We start from the raw sequence: 23,572 nt of genomic DNA, 5'->3' as shown, positions 1-23,572 counted from the left end.
TTTTAAATTTTGGGCTAAGATTACACGTTTCAACATGAGAACACTTCTGTTCGTTGATCTTTCAGAAAATTCGTATATTCACAACTATTCCATCGATTTCCTTCCTTCTCCGTAAAGTAGTGCAAAATTGATTAAAGCAATAATACCAGAACAAAGACTCATACAGATTTCAAGTGCAGATAGGTGCCAGAAACATCCTAAGTAGGGGAGTTCGTGGCACGTTTAGGGATGGCAGAGCACTTTTCTCGGGAACCAATCTTGCTAGAGCACTACCCGGGAGGGAGGTCTAGTACTACCATCTTCTGAGAGCCCTCACAAAGAATACTGCATCAGTATTGTGTTTTTGTACGAAATGAGTAAATTTTGTTACTGAACTATCGAAGCTCCTAGGGAGCTTACCTTTTAGAAATGAAAGTAAATATATGTTCTGTCCATTATAATTATCCGGGCTGTTATGCCGTGGTCGGTTGATGAATTCTGTGTCGATTCCCAACGTTTCGTCTCCGACTGCGGGAGACATCTTCAAGGGGGTCCGTAGCTCGATGGAAGGTCCAACACACCCACTGGCTCGCTACTGACTGCCGCTAAATTCCGTGTCCGCGTGCTCCCACGCCGCAGCGTGACGTCACGCGTTTTGAAAACGTCAGTGCAATTGGCTGCTGTCCGTCGCCGTCGATCGCCGTTGCCATCACCCAGTAGTGGACGGGTGGTACACATCTTCTTTAACACCGGCATCCATATACCGTTTAATTTCACGCCCTCCTCCTTTCGGTTGAAATTATTTGGGTGTTTAGCGATTTCGATTGCCTCCCTGTAGAGCCTTTCGTAATATCCGCTTGTGGCCGCTAGTACTTCCGTCTCCTCGAAACAAATATTGTGGTTCCCTGGCTGGAAAGCATGTTCCGCAACAGCTGATCGTTCCATTTCTCCTCTTCTACAATTTCCCTTGTGCTCTTCCAAACGTTTAGAAACAGTTCTTTTAGTGGTACCCACATAAACATCACCACAGCTGCATGGGATCCTATACACTCCAGCTTTTTCCAATGTTTTGCGAGCGTCCTTGGCAGGCTTAAGGTATTCCTGTATCTTCCTGGTGGGCTTGTAAATTACGGTAATATTCCGCTTCGTCAAGATCCTCCCTATTCTTTCCGTTACATTTTTAACAAACGGCAGGAAAACCTTAGATTTTGCAGTAGCCTGTACGTCAGTATGATTTCTGCGTGGCTGCCTCAACGCACGTTTTATTTCGGCGGACGGATATCCGTTCTTCATTAGTGCATTGTGGAGATGTTCCATCTCAGCGTCGAGCAACTCAGGTTCACAAATGTTTCTAGCTCTGTCCACTAACGTCTTGATAACACCCCGCTTCTGTTGTGGGTGGTGGTTCGAATTCCGGTGCAAATAACGGTCCGTGTGCGTGGGTTTGCGGTATACTGAGTGGCCCAAACTACCATTTTCGTTTCTAAACACAAGCACATCGAGGAAATGTAATTTGCCGTCTACCTCCTCCTCCATTGTAAACTGAATTCTCGTGTTTATACTGTTCAGATGTTCGTGGAACCGGCTTAGTTCCTCCCTACCATGTCTCCACAGCACAAACGTGTCATCCACGTATCGGAACCAAACATTTGGTTTCTTGCTGGCAGTACCTAAGGCCTGTTCTTCGAATTTCTCCATAAAGAAGTTTGCAATTACGGGACTTAGGAGGCTTCCTATAGTCACGCATTCCATTTGCTCATAAAACTGTTCATTCCACTTGAAATACGTGGTCATCAAACAACACTTAAACAGTTCTGAAATGTCGGCAGGAAAAATTCGATCCAGCTGTTCCAATACATCATTAAGTGGAACCATGGTAAACAGCGATATCCCATCGAAGCTGACCAATATGTCCTCCGGCTGGACCACTATGCCATTCAATCTGCTGATGAAATGTGTCGAATTCTTTATACAAGAGTCCGAACGGCCCACATGTGGTTTTAACAGCGTAGTCAAAAACTTGGCTAACGAGTAGGTGGGTGAACCAATGGCACTTAGTATCGTTCTTAACGGCACATTTTCTTTATGAATTTTGGGCAATCCATAAAGCCTCGGTGGTAGCACAACCGAATTGCAGAGACCTTCAATGGAGGACTTTTTTATTAACCGCGACACAGTTCTGGGAACGTTGTTAGTGGGGTCCTTATTCAGCTCCCTATATGCTTGCGGATCCAGTAGATCAGTAATTTTACTCTGATAGTCGGCCACATCCATAACCACCGTAGCCCTTCCTTTGTCAGCTGGGAGAACCAAAATACTATCGTCGTCATTCAGGAGTTTTAAAGCTGACGTTTTCAAAACACGTGACGTCACGCCGCAGCGTGGGAGCGCGCGGACACGGAATTTAGCGGCAGTCAGTAGCGAGCCAGTGGGTGTGTTGGACCTTCCATCGAGCTACGGACCCCCTTGAAGATGTCTCCCGCAGTCGGAGACGAAACGTTGGGAATCGACACAGAATTCATCAAACCACGGCATAACAGCCCGGATAATTTTAATGGACATGATATTTCCGGCCGTGAAAGTCTACATTTTAGTATTAAATATATGTTCGTTTACAGCATATTATTCTGCTGTACAAGGTACTTTTCTATACTCTGAAAGCCTAAAAATTGCTACTGTAGTTTCCAAACTACAAAGCGTGACGATGGGGCAAGTTTACACAGTTCCGTTGGGACACATTTACGCGCTATATTGCTTTGCGTAAGAGAGGAAATCAGCCATCCTAATTCATAAGGCAGTCAACATTTAAAAACGCAGTCTAAGAATAATGAAGACGTAGGAGAATGAAAGAAACAAGTTGCTAACGAACTATTTGAACTAACAAATCTGAATCAGAAAGAGTTAATTCTATGAAAGCAAAGACTAATAAAGAGAAGAAATTACTAAAAGGAAGAACAGGGAAAATGTGGGTAGGCCTACTTCTGCTGATGTGGATGAGAACTGTCTTATGTATTCACTGCTTGAAAGGATACAACCAATCAAAAAGTAATCAAAAATCGGTCCAGTGCCTTAAATGTAAAATGTGGTCTCGCGTCCGTCGGCTGTTGTAATTTATTATATTATTTACCACAAAAAATTATTGGTGATGGTGATTGTTGCCGACTTACGTGGTGGGCCTTAATAAAAATGATAGTTCATTTTATTTTGATTTACAATTAAATGCTTTTGTGAACTTCTCCCTTTTTTAACAATATTAAACATGAGTGGAAATTATCTTTCACGTTAATGAACGTTAGACTCACTGAATCTTAAAGCATGAACATATAAGTTGAACAATGGAATAAACTTTTCATATTAATTTCCTCGGCTAGTCAGTTCACTTTAAAGCAAAAAATCTTTAGTTATTAATTACAATTACGGTCCACACACACACGCGAGAGTATTTTTTCTTACCTCCGTTAACCATTGCATTGTAGTCGAAGTCCTGGCTCTGGCTCTCGGCTGTTGTACTGAAAATAAGAATCTTAAAGCTACGTATTTTCTGCAACGTCGGGCGGCTGTGGAGAAAAATGTATATTATGTAAATAGCGGGCGAGTTTTTCGCCTCCGCTAATTTTTATAAGTTAATATCGCTACGTAATGGCGTCGTTGGCTGCATCGACCGCTGTGATTGTTGCAATGTAAGTTACTCGAATGCAGGTAAATTCAAGGAAGGCGGACATGAAATCGGGATCACCTGTTGCGAATTAAAAGTGATCAATAATATTAAATCAATATATTGTCTGCTCAATTAGTACAAATATGCTTACATTTGCCAGCACTCGCAAGATGTCCGTCTACACGCAACCAAGACAAGAGAAGAAGTGAAGACGACTAAAAAATTAACAAAAGAGCATGTCTTGTCGTCTCTTTAGATCATTTTGCTATATTTCTTTGCCCTCGAAACTTACACAGAGAAATTACTATAATACGGATACATGAGAAAAATGTATATTATTCAATTTTTAAGTGTCTCTTCTTTATAAATACTGTTTTTTAAGTCTTTTATTATTATTTCGCTTGGGACGGTATAGTGGACTCACGCCGATGGTGCCACAAAAAACACGTTGTTTTCTGTGTGCATAAGTTACAACTCGGACATTTATGATGAATAGTTGTTTAATTAACATCAAGCATCTAGGTAGGCCATATTATACTAACAGGCGGAAGTTCACAAAAAATAAGGAAAGTAAAAAAAAAAAAGGAAAAACAGAATAAAATAAAATTACAAATAAAAAAATTGTTTTCTACTAGTGCGATGTCTGTATTTTACGATTATAGTTGGTGTAAATAATGTTGTAATTTTGTTCACTGCAAATAAAACGTATTTCGAAAAATTTAGTGCTTTGTTTTGTTTACTCATTATTGTGTTCTACACTGACGGGGAAAAAAAAATCGCAACACCAAGAAGGAGTTTTGTGACATGAGAGAAAGTTGATATCTGTTGAGATTTTCCGCCAGTCGCGTAAAAGTGACGTTAATAGGGCCACTATGAGGATGCAAGTTAGCTACATTTGATACTGGACGTGGTGAGTTGTTGTTTGTGAAGAACTCCTCTAAGGCGCCAGCCATTATCAGCACCTCACTGGGTTTGAACGAGATCGTACAACAGGGCTACAAGAAGCTGATGTTCCTTCTGCGAAATGCAAAAAGACGTTTCAGGAATGTAAACACTGTGCATGACTGCTGGCACAGGTGATCACGAGAATTTACGGTCGCAAGAAGACTAGGGGCCCGACGCCCACATGAGACTAAGGAGAAGGAAGTCTATCTTGTTTAGTGTATGGCTCTGGCGCATCGAACTGTGTCTACAGCAACAATTAGAGCAGCAGTTGGTACCACAACGACAATCCGCTTACTTCAAGGACAACTCTTAACCAGACGCTCGGTAGCGTGCATTTCACTGACCACAAACTACCGCTATTTGCGACTTCAGTGGTGTCAAGCGAGAGATTATTGGAGGGCAGGATGGAGATGTGTTTTCTGATAAAAGTTGGCTCTCCCTCGGTGCCATTGACGGCTGTGTGTTGGTTAAAAGAAGGCCAGTAAAGAACCTGCAACCAACCTGTCCGGGTACTAGACACACTGCACCTCCACCTGGAGTCACGCTTTGGGGTGCGATTTCTCATAACACCAGGGACATTCTAGTCGTTATCCTACGCACCGTCACTGCAAATTTGTACGTTCAGTCTGGTGACTGGAACTGTTGTGCTGCTATTCATAAACAGAATTCCGGGGGCTGTTTTCCAACACGATGACGCTCACTCACATATCGCTGTATGCTCTACTGAATGTCGACATGTTGCCTTGACCTGCTCCATCACTAGACCTATCTCCGATAGAGCACATGTGGGACATCATTGGACGAAAACTCAAACGTCATCCACAGACACTATTATCTGTCCATGTATTGACCGACCATGCGTAACAGGAACAACGGCATCTGTACCACACAACGCACGCACGTTTGCATAGTTGTATTCAATATTCTGGCAGTTACGCCGGTTGTTGACGTACGACCATTTCACATTTGCAATGGCTTATCTCGTGCTTAGATTAACTTGTGATCTTGCAATATTGGTCACTTAAATATGTTACCTAGAGAAATGTATTTCCGACATTTCATTACTCTGTATTAGTTAGTTTTTCGGTGTTGTGATTTTTTACCGTACGTGTGTTATATGCGTAAGCATGTTTATGCACTCGACTTAAGCTTACATAAAATTATTTTGCACTCTTGAAATGTAATGAGAAGTTAGAAGTATATTTACCAAATTGTATTTCAGTAAAGGCGTTATAAGACTAAACGATTTTAAATAGGATAAAACTAGCGAAAAAATTTAAAATTCCGAAAATAAATCGTCGTAAATGTGCCCCTGTCTTCCACACACCTGTCTGAAGAATCTACCGGAGGATTTCAAAAGTCTTGTCGATAGCAGAGTATAGAACCACCTTACCGTTCATTGCTAAATGTCCCATTGCATTTTCTCTCTGTGCCACTGTTGTTATGCAGGTAAATATCACCGCTCGACTCAAAACTGATCATCCATCATCCATCGTCCACTCTCTTCTTTTCAGTGAAATTATCGTTGTACTGGTCCGGGTGGTGGTTCGAGTCCTCCCTCGGGCATGGGTGTGTGTTTCTGTCTTTAGGATAATTTAGGTTAAGTAGTGTGTAAACGTAGTGACTGATGACCTTAGCAGTTAAGTCCCATAAGATTTCACAAACATTTGAACATTTTATCATTGTACTCTTTATGTCGATGCACAACGACTTGTAATTCAAACGCTCTCACCTCGAAAGCAGGCTCTTGCACCCTACGAACTCATCTGTATGTTGGATGTGTTCGAAACCCTTATTACTCCTAGACTGCCTCTAGTGCTATGTAAGTTATTCCCTGATATCTTAGCACATGTCCTGCCATCCGGTTGCTTCTTCAGGCGACCGTTTTCCGTATCCTCGTTTCTTCGCGGGTTCTGCGGAGAACATCCTCATTGCAAAGAGGTAGTCCAAACTAATCGAAGCTGACTGTAATATGATGGAAGAGAACATTAAAAAGACAAAGTCACAATTGTAAAAAGCAAAAGTATTGCGGGAAGACTGAAAGCAAACATTGAACAGGCAACATTCCAGTTGTTCCTGGATGATGCGAGGGCCAACGTTTTTACAAACACCGTATGCTTTACTTTCTTTTTCAGTACAGATCGTTTTACCATTTCTCAAAATGTTTGCTTTTAAAATTTCCATGCTTTTTGAACCGTTCGAAATAATTCTGGAGACATTCTTTTCCCACAATGAAAACATGGTTTGTATGAATTGAACAGGTCCTTAAAATGATGAAAATCAATGTCAGACGGTTTCTTTTCTTGGCATACAGAAACATCAAGAAGCTTATATGTGACAAATCATATAAATATGGGCAATAAGAGAGTAATTCCTTGTTTTTTGTCAAATAATCAATTCTTTACTTTGGTTTATGACGGGTGGTGGAGGGTACTTCTGCTCTCACTATCATACCCCACCGTACGTGTTCAGCGGCGGGTGGTGGGAAACGGCTGTTGATCAACTTCCGTATGAGCTCTAATTTCCGTGATTTACTCGTCATGGTCACTTTACCGGATGTATGGGGGAGGAAGCAATATGGTGCCCGACTTCAAACGCACTGTCTCGGAATTTTTACAGTAAGCCATTCCTGTACCGTCTCTCACTGGAATTTATCGAGAATCTCCGTAACGCACTCGCGTGTACTGAACGATCTCGTGACGATACGTACTACTGTTCGTTGAATCTTTTATATCTCTTGTGTTAATACAACTAGGTCAGGTCCCAGGAGTAATGAGAGATTTCAAGAATCGGCCAAACAAGGGTTTTTTAAGCGACTTCTTACGCAGGCCAACTGGCATTATCACAATCGGAACTGTTCAATGAAGTTCGTAAAGTAGCTGAAGTTGGTGATGTAGTAGGAAAGGGGGATTACTTGTAATTTCGCGAAGCTAAAGGAAAGAAATGTGTAATCAATATAGCGTAGGGGGGATCCCTTTCAAAGGGAGGTAAGGCAGATTGCTAGATTACGTTACAAACTGTACGACTAATCCTACAACGGAAAAGCATGGTTGCCGCTTTTCAATGTTTCTAAGAAACAATAAGTGACGGAACTAGAAGGAATTTTAATTATCCACAATTTCTTATTATTGTCTATTCTCTTCGTAAATTGCAGAGTTAACAAGCTAACGCAATATTATAAAGCGTCGCCTATCGTCTATATCTTTCGGCATTGGCTGGATCACTTCTGCAGTGAGGTAAGTGTCAACTTTTGCAGTACTCCATGGTACATATCTCTCACTTCCCTGCGTTGTTAACCGCCTTAACCCTTGCTTGTCATTACAGACGCTCTCGTTGTTTTACTACATCTTACACCAATGTCTCCTTTTTGTTACCATGATGTCCCCAGCATTACTCACTTACAGATTTTGATTCGGTGCTCCCTCTACATAAATTTCAGACCTGACTTCGTAGACCACCATTCACATATTTAAAGATTCTTGGAAATTTATTTTTGTTTACTTGCTACGAGCCTTTAGTGTCACGCTCACGGCATGAAGCTACATAACTTAACTTAGTGTTAAACGTTTATCAACACATGAAAATGTGTGATTTTATGTGCGGCTTTAACTTACAGTACTAAAATTGCGCGAGTACAGTTCGCTGACCTGCGCGGTGAATTTCATTTTTTGTGATTTTGACCTGAACGGAGACAAATACAGTTTCATTCAGACTTACGTGTGATAGACACATCACGTTATTCCAAAAGAGTCGTTTAGCCCATTAGGGAAAACTGAGACCTGAGAACTCGATTTGAAATACGTTACACGCTAGTGCGTGACCGAGCTGTCCAGTGAATCACATACAATAGTTGCAAACGCGCTTGGACTTAATGCACGAAGTTGGAATTTAATTTTGAGACAAGTGCTGATTTTGACAAAAATGAACCGAAAGTTTATTCAAAATATCGTGGTTCTGTTTTACTTGAGACATATAGCCTTGGTGATCGCGTTGCTTAGCAACACTGTAATGCGGGTTAATTAAATCATTAGAACGATTTGCGACGTAATAAGTTCCATTACACATACCAACTGTTACACGAAATTTGCTGACAACATGAGAGTATGAGAGTGATTTTATTTCCAGAATTGCCAATAAACCGGTGGTTTCGGAATTTAAATTACTAACTGCTGTGTAAATTCATTGATAGTCCCACGTCACCAATCAACGTGTTGTATCGTGTCTCTTCACAAGAGATCTCAAGAAGCCAGGATAAACAAGAAATAAGAAGAAGTCTTATGAAGAGGCATCGATATACGCTGCTTCCTGGACTCGGGTAGGACTGCCAGCCCCGGATCGACTCCGCCTGGCGGATTAACGACGAAGGGTCGGTGTGCCGGCCAGCCTGGATGTGGTTTTTAGGCGGTTTTCCACATCCCACTAGGTGAACACCAGGCTGGTACCCACGTTCCCCCTCAGTTACACGACTCGCAGATATTTGAAATACATTCGCACAATTTCACGGTTAACACTAGACGCAACAGCTGGGGTGCACTACCTGCGTCCCAGGTGGTACAGGAGGCGACAGGAAGGGCATCCGACCACCCTCTGAAATTAACATTGCGTAAATCCGCAGTAACAGCCCATATCGGGCGGTAGCTGGAGCGGGATCTGGATACAACAATTCTATTTGGCTTGTTACAATAGCATTGTCGTTAGCATTCGTGATTTCGGGATTAGAAGTACCTTTCAGCATTTATTTTTCATCCACGATTTACTTCTCTTTTTTCTTTTGTTCACTACTTCCTCGTCTATACAACTGTCGCGGAGCAGACGCCGCTGTTTCATCGTCGATGCCAGCTTATGTCCCACGTATACAGACACAATAGCAAATTTTCGATATATGAGAGCTTTGAACGAAATATGTAGTCACGACAGAGTAACTGTTGAAAAATGTGCCTTTGTCGTATGCTGCATTTTTCTGATGGTAATCGATAGCTTTTAGTTTTCATCACTGGAAGTTGAATAGCTCCCCCCTCCTGTGTCTTCCTCTTTCCCAGTTGTTCAATCCATCAGCAATTAAGCCCCTTCCCCATTTTTCCCAGGGGCTTACTCTTCAGTGCATCGCATGGTTTACTAAAGGCTTGGCTTCTAGATACATGAGGCACATTTCAGAAATAACGCTGAATTGGATATAAAAAGCAGTTGGTATCACTGATTAGATTGAGCACGCAAGATAAATTCTAGAGGTCATTAGGGCATTTATCTTCCAGTCTACTACTGTTAGTTTCGTGTGACTGTATTTAGAGTGTGATTATGAACAACTCCACCAACTGTAAATTCAGCTTAGTGATCCGAAATAGTAGCACTGCTGAAATTAATCCTTTTTGAAATACTCGGTAGCGACTAAAGAGAAACTGAGGCTATGGCATTGTGAATTTACGGAATATTGTTCATCCATTTACAATCACGTTAGGGCAAGCAAACAAAGCGTTCGAAAGGATGACATTTTCACTAATTGTTTACATATCGGAGTGAAACAATTTTCCTCATTTAAACAGTAGCCAGTCTCCTCCAATGAATGGAAAATTATATGATAAATTCTTTAAGCTCTTATAATACCACGTTTTATTTGTCAGCGAACATTCCACAGCGTGTCTTCATCTTCAAAACAGCAAGTCGATATTGAAGAACCACCATTGCGATGTTCATACTTCTTGTAATATACCTTTTGATTCTGTTGCATGTGACGTCGAGGAATAGTTTATTACACATGATTTTCTTTCTGTAGATGTACTGTTTCATACACACTATTCCTTTTAACTTATCTTGTCATATTTGTAAGCTTTATCGATGAAACAATTAATTTGCATTGAAAGTAATATTAAAAATTGCATTGTGATTTATCTGCGTAGAAAGGTAAATGATAAGTTCACTAAAACACGTGAGATACAGATATTTATCCTTATGATGTCGCAGTGAAGAGTATTACACGGACAACTGTAGCTTTAAGAATGAATATGATGTTCGAAATGAAACATGAGCTAAAAATATAGGACAGTGTAAGACAATCTACAGATTTCATTGCTTAACATGCTACCGAAAAGAAGCGTCATTTAAGGTGAATTATGTCACACATTTACTGAAGTTTCAATGTGGAATCGGAAACTAAGGTTCTGAGCTATGGTTGGTTGTGAATGATATGAGACGCATCTGCCGACGAACATTCACAAAGATGAAACTTCCTGGCAGATTAAAACTGTGTGCTGATCCGAGACTCGAACTCGGACCTTTGCTTCTAGCGGGCAAGTGCTCTACCATCTGAGCTACCCAAGCACAACTCACGACTTGTCCTCTCAGCTTTACTTCCTCCAGTACCTTGTCTCCTATCTTCCAAACTTCACAGAAGCTCTCCTGCGATGCTGCAGAACTAGCACTCCTGGAAGAAAGGATATTGCGGAGACATGGCTTGCCACACAGCCTGGGGGTGTTTCCAGAATGAAATTTTCACTCTGCAGCGGAGTGTGCAGTGATATGAAACTTCCTGGTAGATTAAAACTGTGTGCCGTACGGAGACTTGAAGCACTCGCCGGCGAAAGGCAAAGCTCCCGAGTTCGACTCTTGGTCCGGCACACAGTTTTAATATGCCAGGAAATTTCATATCAACACACACTCCGCTGCAGAGTGAAAATTTCATTCAGGATTCACAAATATCACAGACTAACATCTTAACGCACATCTGAACTCGAGAATAACGCGTTAATATAGTCTCCGGCAACGAAAAATGTAGCTCGCGCATCAAAGATGTGTAAAAAAGTAACTTACACCTACTTTATATTGTGGAAACAGAACGAAGTTTTCTTGTATTTGAAGGAGGATGCAAAATTAATTTACATCTTTACTAACAAACACTTGCAGGAGGACGAGGGAGTGTTCATTACGGCAACCAAAAATTTGATGTGTACTGTAGTTACCCCAAGAGATAAGACGATCCGCAAAATTCCTCCGTGCATAGAGACAATTAGAAACCTCAGAGAGAATTTTTCATTCTTTTTTTCTTTTAAAGCTTCCATTGCAGAAGTGATGAACCCACGCGTCCAGAAAACTGCGACATCTCTTACTAAACTTCTATTTAACAAGAACATTGTTAAAATCCATCAAGGTACCGACTTTTACAGCTTTCCCTAATTCATTAAGATGAAACTAGTAATGGTTTGTTTGCAATGGAAACGGTCGATTTCGTAAATCATATGTCCTGAGCGAGATTATGTCCCGTCTTGAATGACTTCGTCGTCGACTGAATGTGAAATCTAAAATGTTTCTTCCGTACTGTATATTTTATTCCTGTATCTGTTTCTCCCTCTTTCAGAATCGTGCCTGCGCCTCAGTATTGAACAACAGGCCAGTAAAAACAAATGGCAGCGACAGAGTCTGCTTTATGTTTTTGCTTGAGCTTGGAACAGTAATATCACATTACGAGTTTCTGAACACAACCCGCTAGTTAATGGTCGACACAATCACATGCACCCGTACGTAACGGCATCCTTCGCATATGACGGAAGTGTTTTTTTTTTAATTTATTTATGAATTTGGCCAGCTTTGGACCGCATAGGGTGTTTGTTTTTCTTCCTCTCTTCCCAATACGTCTTCATTTTCTCTCCAACTGCTCGTCTCTGCGCATCTGTCCATACTCTCTTGGGTCGACGTTATGGCTCATCTTCTTTGCGTTTTCTATCAGTAGCCTGAAGGGATTCTGTTACGTGTTATGTCTTCTGTTACACCTATTTTGCTGGCATCTTTATTTACTGTTTCTATCCATCCTACTGTTTTTTCAGCTTACTAACGTAATTAAAAATTTTCTTTGTAATCCGTGTTTCTTCCATTCTTTTTAAATGTCGATAAAATTTTAGCTGTCTCCTCCTCACTGTATCTGTGATCTTTTCCGTATTTTTGTATAAACCTTCATTTCTCCTTTTAATTTACCTAATTTCATTGTTTCCTCAGGATCCAGAATTTTTCTTAGTATTTTTCTCTTTTTCTAGTTCTCTTAGTTCACCTTCCTTATTCCAAGTTAGGCACTCTGATCCATATGTTGCTTGTGTCCTAATAACTGAATTACGATGTGTAATCTCCGCTTGTATGGATATTGATTTCTTGTTGTAGTAGTTTTCTGTTAATTTATATGCAAATTCTAGCTTTTTTATTCTTTATTTATTTGTTGCGTTATACAGTCCATTAGCTTGGATCCACTCTACAAGGTATTTGAATTTATCAACTCTTTTAATTTTTCCGTACTTTGTTTTCACAAACTTTTCTGTATTATGTTTGTGTTCTACATACTCGGTTTTTTCATTGTATATTTTTAGCCCAGTTTTTTCAGCAGTCTCGTGTAACAGATTTTTGGTTTAGGTTTTTTCGGTAGGAACATGGTCTTTATTTCAGTCAGATAATGGTCTGAGTCTATGTTTAGGCCCTTCCTCACTCTGCAATCCAAGATTTCTTTGTAGTTACGAGTTGTTATTGCCACATGGTCTAATTGATATTCACCTTGATTTTGATTGGGCGATACCCACTTTTTTTTCTTTCTTGCAAGTTTCCCGACTGCAGTAATATTAGACTAACAAAAACAACTCACCATGCCAGGGGTGTCCTCAAATCGTTTCAAGAAGCAGGCTTCTAAGAATTCTAAATAGCTCGTTGAGTTGCTAGGTGAGCTGGAAAGAGGACATGTTTCAGGTTAAGGACGAAAGTGTAAAGTGTAGGGTTAGGCATTTTGGCAGTTGAAGCAAATAGGTTTTGCACACTGACCTGTGATTTTAATCTTATATCTACTCTACTAACTACATAATTGTTAAGATAAATGAATGTAACGACCACTTCGTTTAAGAACATACACTCCTGGAAATGGAAAAAAGAACACATTGACACCGGTGTGTCAGACCCACCATACTTACTCCGGACACTGCGAGAGAGCTGTAAAAGCAATGATCACACGCACGGCACAGCGGACACACCAGGAACCGCGGTGTTGGCCGTCGAATGGCGCTAGCTGCGCAGCATTTGTGCACCGCCGCCGTCAGTGTCAGCCAGTTTGCCGTGGCATACGGAGCTCCATCGCAGTCTTTAACACTGGTAGCATGCCGCGACAGCGTGGACGTGAACCGTATGTGCAGTTGACGGACTTTGAGCGAGGGCGTATAGTGGGCATGTGGGAGGCCGGGTGGACGTACCGCCGAATTGCTCAACACGTGGGGCGTGAGGTCTCCACAGTACATCGATGTTGTCGCCAGTGGTCGGCGGAAGGTGCACGTGGCCGTCGACCTGGGACCGGACCGCAGCGACGCACGGATGCACGCCAAGACCGTAGGATCCTACGCAGTGCCGTAGGGGACCGCACCGCCACTTCCCAGCAAATTAGGGACACTGTTGCTCCTGGGGTATCGGCGAGGACCATTCGCAACCGTCTCCATGAAGCTGGGCTACGGTCCCGCACACCGTTAGGCCGTCTTCCGCTCACGCCCCAACATCGTGCAGCCCGCCTCCAGTGGTGTCGCGACAGGCGTGAATGGAGGGACGAATGGAGACGTGTCGTCTTCAGCGATGAGAGTCGCTTCTGCCTTGGTGCCAATGATGGTCGTATGCGTGTTTGGCGCCGTGCAGGTGAGCGCCACAATCAGGACTGCATACGACCGAGGCACACAGGGCCAACACCCGGCATCATGGTGTGGGGAGCGATCTCCTACACTGGCCGTACACCAATGGTGATCTTCGAGGGGACACTGAATAGTGCACGGTACATCCAAACCGTCATCGAACCCATCGTTCTACCATTCCTAGACCGGCAAGGGAACTTGCTGTTCCAACAGGACAATGCACGTCCGCATGTATCCCGTGCCACCCAACGTGCTCTAGAAGGTGTAAGTCAACTACCCTGGCCAGCAAGATCTCCGGATCTGTCCCCCATTGAGCATGTTTGGGACTGGATGAAGCGTCGTCTCACGCGGTCTGCACGTCCAGCACGAACGCTGGTCCAACTGAGGTGCCAGGTGGAAATGGCATGGCAAGCCGTTCCACAGGACTACATCCAGCATCTCTACGATCGTCTCCATGGGAGAATAGCAGCCTGAATTGCTGCGAAAGGTGGATATACACTGTACTAGTGCCGACATTGTGCATGCTCTGTTGCCTGTGTCTATATGCCTGTGGTTCTGTCAGTGTGATCATGTGATGTATCTGACCCCAGGAATGTGTCAATAAAGTTTCCCCTTCCTGGGACAATGAATTCACGGTGTACTTATTTCAATTTCCAGGAGTGTATTATGATGCCACTTTGGCTGACTGTGTCCGACTGTTGATTTACTAGCATCGAAATAACTAATGTGAATTTGGCCTGCTCATCTTATTCTGTGATTATAACAGGGATGATATCACAAACAACACAGTATGATAATTTGAAAGGCATTGCTGTAGGCTTTACTGCCAAAAATTCTTTGTTTATATTATCCACTATTTAAATTATGACGCTTAGGAATTTTCAAGAGCAAAACAGTGAAAATTTTACGTTTCAGCCCATGCAAAATTTTAAAAATGTCAGTCATACATTGAATTTCATCCTTTGAATAAATAACTCGACGGTGCTGCACATGTTCATCATTAAACATCTGATATTTCTAAGTTGTGACAGACACTGAAGCGAAAATTTGAAACATATTCTTCTTGAAAATAGCTCAACGGCTGAAACTGCGACAGTGGCTATTACAAATAAATTATCTCTAGCAGCCAAAGTCGAGAAGATGATGACGTATTTAAAAAAGTTTTGTATGAATGTAAAACCCATAAACAAACTTAACGTTGTACACTACTTCAATTGTTCCAGCAACATTTTCCACAATCGAGCTTCAAAAATTGATCTGTTTGATACAGGACGTCTTACTGTCCGCCATCAACTGTGCTTTATGTTTGTGTCACACCAGAAATCGATCATACAGCTGATTAGCAGTGGAATTGTATACAGGGGACAGGCAAACGAATGGATGCATATCCATCTCGGAAACAATATAATATTTTGTATTGAATAAAGTAAAAACATAAAATCATTTACATAATGTATGCATCGACTTGCAACGACGTCTTTGTGAAGTGTAAAATAATTTTTTACTGTTATAAAGATTTATAATTGTCAGATACGTTGTTTGATGTAGACGCCCAAGTATGTAATTAACCGCGTGTTTCTATTTTGGGGTACACAAAATGCTTTTTATAGCATCATCGATAATCATATTACTCTGCAAGGTGAACTCCTTACCTGGCCAGTTTTGCAGTACCGTCTTGTTTACGCCCAAGAAGTATGGAGGAGAGGGGAGGCAATAGCTGTAGTGTACACTCCACTACGCTCACAAGTGGACACCTGTTACAGTTACACGCTACAACTGCACATGCCACTGATAGCGGTGCCTATTAATAACGAATACGGAATCAAACTGCGTAGTTTCTGATGCTTCATTCTTTCGTATAAAGACTGATGTGATATTCCAGTATTGTCCATCTTGAGGGCTAGAGGTAGCAGTTATGGAGATAATCGTCATTGTTAGTTTAACATATGACTCACAAATGTAAGGAATTCTTCATATTTGTTTGTTAAATGCTAAAATAACTATAAATAATGTAGTATGCTCTTCTTAACACCTCTCGTCTTCCCATAATTGCTTGTTTATTGTGGCATCTTTTCAGATCAAATCCTATCCAAGTATCAGTTTTTTCTCAGAGTATCTTTGCTAGGCTGGAAGTCCGATTACAACAAAAGCTGTGAAATTATTGTAAAGATGGTATTTCCTTGTGTTGTTCGTTACTTCGCCGTCTACAAATACATTTGCCTACATCATGAATAACGTATTATGTGCTATTTACTTACTCCGCTTTGGAGCAGGTATCTGAAAATTGCTTCACTAATCGTATCCCTTCGTCTGTAATATGCACACCGTTGGTTTGCTTTACTTTCTCATGTCAAAATTTGCTCGCATATTCCTTCGCCTCCTCTGTCGGCACTGTCACATCTTTCTCGTTCTAGTTTTGAGTAAAATTCATGACGATATCATCACGTTGTCGTGACTATCCGTGACTGTATTTTCCACGATCACCTTTTATGATCATTATCCGCGCCCGCACTGCCAGGTAACAACGCGCGCTACCTTGAATTGGAATGTGACTGTACCTAGTCACGCGACCAAGTTAGTTACCGCGTCATCAAGTAACGAGATCGGCTTGCCGAGTAATATATTGGTCTGTTTGTTCTCTGCGTAGATGCCACTGATGACGGACTATATGCTCGATTTCAGGTCTAGTAAATAAATTCTTTTGTAGTGCAACTGATGGTGTACAACAAGATACATACAAGCTGCGGAGAATATGTAAAAGTCAGATAACTATGTAATTCCAGAACATTTTCGAACTACGCCTTCTTATTTTGTCCCTTCGTAACGATGTAGCGTTAAAGGTATTCGCTGGCTTATGAATTTTACGTATATGTTTCTTGCTACTATTTTCTACCACCGTTAACTAACCTTGGTTTGCCATTACCATAATATAAGCACCTAAGAGCATACGTGCCTACGCTGACAATGGATGTGCGTCAGAATACGTGCGTGCGCCTTGAGTGCAGTCTCTGGAGATAGCGTAAATTCGCTGGATCTCTTTTCCGCCTGGTTCGACTAATAGGCTGCTTGTTATTGACATGTACAATAAACACTAGTTTTATTTCATGTGTTTTTATTTTATCTGTCACACAACGGTAATTTTAGTGTAGAGTGTTGGATTCACTCTGAAGAGCCAAAGAAAGTGGAATACCTGCCTAATGTTATGTAGGGTCCCCGCGAGCACGCGGAAGTGCCGCGAGACAACGTGGCATGGAGTCGACTAATGTCTGAAGTAGTGCTGGAGGGAACTGACATCATGAATCCTGCAGGGCCGTCCATAAATCCGTAAAAGTAGGAGGGGTTGGAGATGTATTCTGAACAGCACGCTGCAACGCATCCCAGAATTGATCAACAATGTTCATGTCTGGGACGTTTGATGGCCATAGGAAGTGTTTAAACTAAGAAGAGTGTTAATAATATGAATTAATGAAATTTTCTCGGGCTTCCAGCCTCGTCAGGTTGTTGAACTCCCACGAGCCTTCGACCGAGATCTCCCGGTCATTGTCAAGTGGTAAGACTGACTGCTGTGTCGCCGTGGCTGCGTCGTTATGTAGCCGCTACGTCGGCTAAACAGTACGCACGGTGGAGCAATGCTGGACGGAACAGGACGGTACACGAGAGGTGCTTACGCCAACGCTATCCAGAAAAATCAGCCTTGCAGAACACGCCTTAGAAAATGGACACCGAAATCTATTCGACGAAACATCTGTCGTTATGAAGATGAAGGGATTTTGGGATAGCGTCACACAAGAAGCTATTGAAATAAAAACCTCTGAAAATACCATCAACAAGGACGGAGGTTTCCAGCTCAGCACAGCCTGGGACCCGGCTATGGCGATGTTAAAAAGGGGGCGACGGACGCGGAAGGAAAACATTCCCATATATGGCAAGGAAGAGAACACCAGTGCCGTCACAGCCAGCAGTGCGGCTAGATAACGACGCAGCCACGGCGACACAGCAGTCAGTCTTACCACTTGACAATGACCGGGGAGAGCTCGGTCGAAAGCTCGTGGGATTTAAACCACCTAACGCGGCTGGAAGCCCGAGAAAATTTCATTAATTCATATCGCCATGAAACCATGCATTCATATAAGAAGAGTGTTACTGGAGCCTCTCTGTAGCAATTCTGGATACGTGGGGTGTCGCATTGGATTGCTGCAATTGCACAATGGAATGCACAATGGGCATGAATGGACGTAGGTGATCAGACAGGATGCATAGGTACATGCCACCTGTCACAATCTTATCTAGATGTCTCAGGGATCCCATATCACTCCAACTGCATACGCGCCACACCATTACAGAGCCTCCCCCAGCTTGAACAGTGCCCTGCTGACATGCAGGGTCCATGGATTCATGAGGTTGTCTCCACACCCGTAATACGTCCATTCGCTAGATACAATCTGAAACGAGACTCGTCGGACCAGGCAACAGCAGTCCAAAGTCGATGTTGACGAGTCAGGCGAGCTGTAAAGCTTTATGTCGTGCTGTCATCAAGGGTACATTTGTGGGCCTTCGGCTCCGGAAGTCCATACTGACGATGTTTCGTTGAACGGTTCCCACGCTGGCACTTGTTGATGGCCCATCATTGAAATCTGCAGCAATTTGCGGAAGGGTTGCACTTCTGTCACGTTGAACGAATCTCTTCAGTCGTTGTCGGTCCCGTTCTTGCTGGATATTTTTTCCGGTCGCAGCGATATCGGAGATCTGAAATTTTACCGGACTCCTGATATTCACGGTACACTTGTGAAATGCTCGTACGTGAAAATCTTCACTTCGTCGCTACATAGAAGATGCTGTGTCACATCGAGCGTGCACCGACTGTAACACCACGTTCAAACTGGCTTAAATCTTGATAAACTGCCATTATAGCAGCAGCAACCGATCCAACAACTGCGCCAGACCATTTTCGTTTTATATAGGCGTTGCCGATCGCCGCGCCGTATTCTGCCTATTTACATATCTCTGTATTTTAATACACATGTCTGTATACTAGCTTCTTTGGCGCTTTGGTGTATATGTGTGGTTTAGGATGCTCAATCATAATATATTGATGCATTTTGTACTTTATTTGTATAAAATACGTTTCTAAAGATGATCGAGCTAACTAACACACTAAAATACCTCAGACTAACACTTTATCGCCGACTAACATGAAAGCTCGCAGTAGACTAAACTCACTAAAGCTACTAAGCGGCCACACATGAGGATTGCACCATTGCACGATCCTCCACAACTACATATCCCTGATCCGATCTATCCTCTGTTATACAAAATTATCTTGAGGCTCCTCTCTTCCCTCCTGTTATCACGCCCTACAGATCCTCTAATGCTGTGTATCCGCCTGGCCTTTTGAATCCTGCACGAGTCATCTACTAGCTTATAAAATTCCGGTCTGCACTCTGCGTGTATCCTACGTTTCCCACATACCTGACTCTATCCATCCTCTAGTTTCTCTGCTGCTCACTGCTGCTGGCGCTCTGCTTCGTCTCTGCGATCACTTTCCTCCTACACCACTCTTCCACCTTTCCACCCCACCCTTCACCTCCTATTGAAACTTTAATCCCCTTCCCTTACCCGGCCATGAAATACGCTCTGATGTAGGCCCGGCCTCCCAGATCCAGAAGAACTCACCCCTCCTCCCCTGGTTGGTCAGGTCTCCCTCTCTGCCCCTCCACCCACATCCTAAAGCTTGGTCCAGAACGGCATCCCGCTTCACTCTCTCAGGTTCCTCCTTCAAAAATCCACTACACAAACACCCTCTTATGCACTACCCCTGAGAGGCACCCAGATGCCTTGCTCATACTGTGGCATCAAGCAGTCAGGCCTGCAAGATGAGTGGTCTGCCAAGCGAGTGGATTCATTTTTTATTTATCAAGTAACATGAGCTCTAGTACTCACAATTAAGTTACAAATTATTCTCCTGTTTGAATATTAACCAACGGAAACGGATAACGCACATCTGACTATTAAAAATTTACACAACTCTGATTGTTCACTACGCACTGGCAATACCACATTTTCTTTCTTATTCAACGGCTTTGATCAACACGCGGGCATCGCACTGAATAAGAATGGCGCACACATTATAAATTCTGGGTATCATGACAACATACTATTCGAAGGGAAAGACCACCAATCTTTTTCTTTTCACTATCTTATTTATTCCGATAAATTCTATAACCTAAACACACAAATTCTATAACTTACAACAATAACACATGAGAATTTCTGCCCAGTGGGCATGGCTTTACATTGGTGATTCTCTATCTTATGGTCTCGTAATTATTTAATGCTACAGTGCACTTTCTGGATAGGATGGTGGATCTTTTGCTATATCTCAGACTTCGACTCTCACACCCATCATCACGAAACTTTCCTCCAGGCCGAGTGGTACAAAAAGGAACATGCAACACCCACTGCCTCTGAAACTATCTTGTTACTCTCCCATGCCAACCACACATACTTAAATTTCATGAAATACATCACACTGGCAACATACAATACAAAACAAGGAATAGTCACAGCGTTATAATCACATCACTTTCAGCTTTCCCACTTCAATTAAAATTCATCCCAGTTTCACACTACACTGCCCCACTTCGTAACTTTTCTTTCCTACTACGAACTCTGTAGGATATATGCACGTCTTCCTGTGCAATGCAAGCCAAGTGGCGTTGCTGGATAGACGGCTGACTCACCTTGCTTCACTCTCAGAGTATTGTAGTTTGAATCAAGCGTCACACGGAAACATAGCACGCAAAGTAATATTAAGAATATATTCGTCACACACGTGAGTCCTCAACTGATACCATGGACGAGTACTTCTCTTTATCCTTTGTCTCATAAACAGATTGAGACTCACACAGTACTCACCACGTGGATGTACTCGTCTCTAATTTCAAGTCCTGCACACGCCATTTCTTAAACATTTCCAACTTATAGTACACACGCTAGTAATTCAGCTTAACTTAAGCACTCGGAAGTGTTTCAACTTATTGCTACACGTGGTTTCATTGTGACCGTTGGTCACTTCCGAATATTACTATGGTCCCCTTAATATTACCTGCCTGACATTTAATTCTCCCCACAAAAGTTCCTGAAATAGAGAAATTATTATTCCAAACTACTCTTAAGTATTTCACATGCATACCATGTCTCCACTCTTTTGTCTTTACGGAGCACACCTAAGACAGGTCTTAACAGCACAAGATCCAGCGGCAGAGTGCTGAAACATGGCCGTTCTTCAGGTCATCTCGCATCTCCGTCGAGGTGGGGGAAGACCATGCTACCCATTGGTCAGCCACATTTCAGATGCTCAAAGCTCCGGTAAATTTAATCTCTTTGGTTCCACCAAAGGTGACCAAAATATCATCTTAAAGATGATCATATATTCACATTCACTATCTGCAGTTAGCAGACGACCATACATTCATTCATTTCACAGATCTCACCAAACTGGATGTAGGGAGTGCACATGTGATCAATTAAATAAATTGTCATTCTTTCCCACACTGGTATCCGGCTTCGCTGTATTAATTGAAATTGAGTTATTATTAGAAAAAATATGTTGTACTGACGAGAATAACGAGGAATGTTGTACCTATTTTCAATGTCGGGCAGTACTGTACCCTTTCACCCCGACCACTGCGTTCCCTTGATACGCCTATCCCTCGCAGTCTATAACCACTCACTACTTTTCTCATCTATGTCTCTGTCTTAATCATTCAACAAATTAGCCTTTTACCTTTTAATTTATGCACCTGTCCATCTGTCTATTATATTTTACGAAACATTCATTTTCCGTTTCATCTGTATCAATAATTTAATTACTCAACAAACTTTCTTCTTCTTCTTCCGCTACTGTTGCTCTACAACTCACGATGAGGTTTGACCTCTACAACTATCTCCTTCCATTCATATCGGTCTGTTCACCTGGCTTTCCTTGTAAAATATTTTGTGGTATTTCCGTATCATTCTTCCATGCCACGTGTCCAGTTCACCTCAGTCTAGATGACTTCACAATTCTAAGAGGCTTATCTTCTTAAATGGGTACAACTCACGGCCATATCTCGTCCTTCATCTTTCCCTTTCGCCACCTGGGCCGATGATTCTCTTTAGCGTCTATCCCCCAGATGCATCCAGCGATTTAGCATCCTTTCCTGTCAGAGCCTGTGTTTCAGAGGCATATGTAAGCACTGATGTCATCAGTGTTTTATAGATGGTTAGTTTGTGGTCCTAGTCAGGAGCCTAGGAGATAGAAAGTTTTTTAATGAGAAATAAACTTTATTGGCTGCAGTTAATCTCTGCTTTATTTCACAGGAGGTATAATTTAGATTGTTTACGTTCTAACCCAGGTACTTGAAAGAATCGACTCTTCCAGAGATATAACCACCCATCGTTATTTCGGCTGACATGTTCTCCTTGTGCACCTTCCTAGCTGCCAGGTATTTTCTTTTCTGTTCGTTGACATTTAGTCCTAAATTGACAAACCAGCCTTTAAAATTTGAACTTACGCAACTGTCGATCTGTCTTGTCATTGTGTCAACCATATATTTTCATCAAACATCCTGGCAGGTTAAAACTATGAGCTGGACCGAGGCTGAACTCGGGACCCCTGCCTTTCACGGGAAAGTGCTTTTAGAGACCTTTTTCTCAAAAAAGTGCTCGATTTTTGTTCTCCTACCAACATTTTTTTAGGATTTTCTTGAAAGAAGTAAATGAATGCCCTCTTATGTTAAAAAAGGGTAACGTCTTCCTCGTAAAAAACAAAAATTAAACACCTTCTATATTAGTAAAATGTTGTAGGTAATGACAAAGCAAATGCGCCGGCCGGAGTGGCCGTGCGGTTCTAGGCGCTACAGTCTGGAACCGACCGACCGCTACGGTCGCAGGTTCGAATCCTGCCTCGGGCATGGATGTGTATGATGTCCTTAGGTTAGTTAGGTTTAATTAGTTCTAAGTTCTAGGTGATGATGAGCTCAGAAGTTAAGTCGCATAGTGCTCAGAGCCATTTGAAACATTTTGAACCAACAAAGCAAATAAACGTCTCTGTTGTTCAAAAATAAAAGACGCTGTTCTTCATTAAATACATTTTTTTCCTTGAAAACGTAAATGACTATACTTTTTCAACATCACTTTTTTCCGGAGCGTGTATAATACCACTTTTTGTTTTTTGTTTTTTTTTATTTGTTAGACCACGTACGACGCCCTCCAGCTGGAAAATAATGATGCGCAATTACCATCAACAACAAACTAAAGATAAATGGATAAAAAGTCCTCCAGGCAGAACAAGAAAAATGGCATCCGGGCCCCACCA

This window comes from Schistocerca serialis, chromosome 2 (genome assembly GCF_023864345.2).
Source record: "Schistocerca serialis cubense isolate TAMUIC-IGC-003099 chromosome 2, iqSchSeri2.2, whole genome shotgun sequence".
NCBI lineage: Eukaryota > Metazoa > Arthropoda > Insecta > Orthoptera > Acrididae > Schistocerca > Schistocerca serialis.
Note: the sequence above shows the minus strand (reverse complement) of the source record.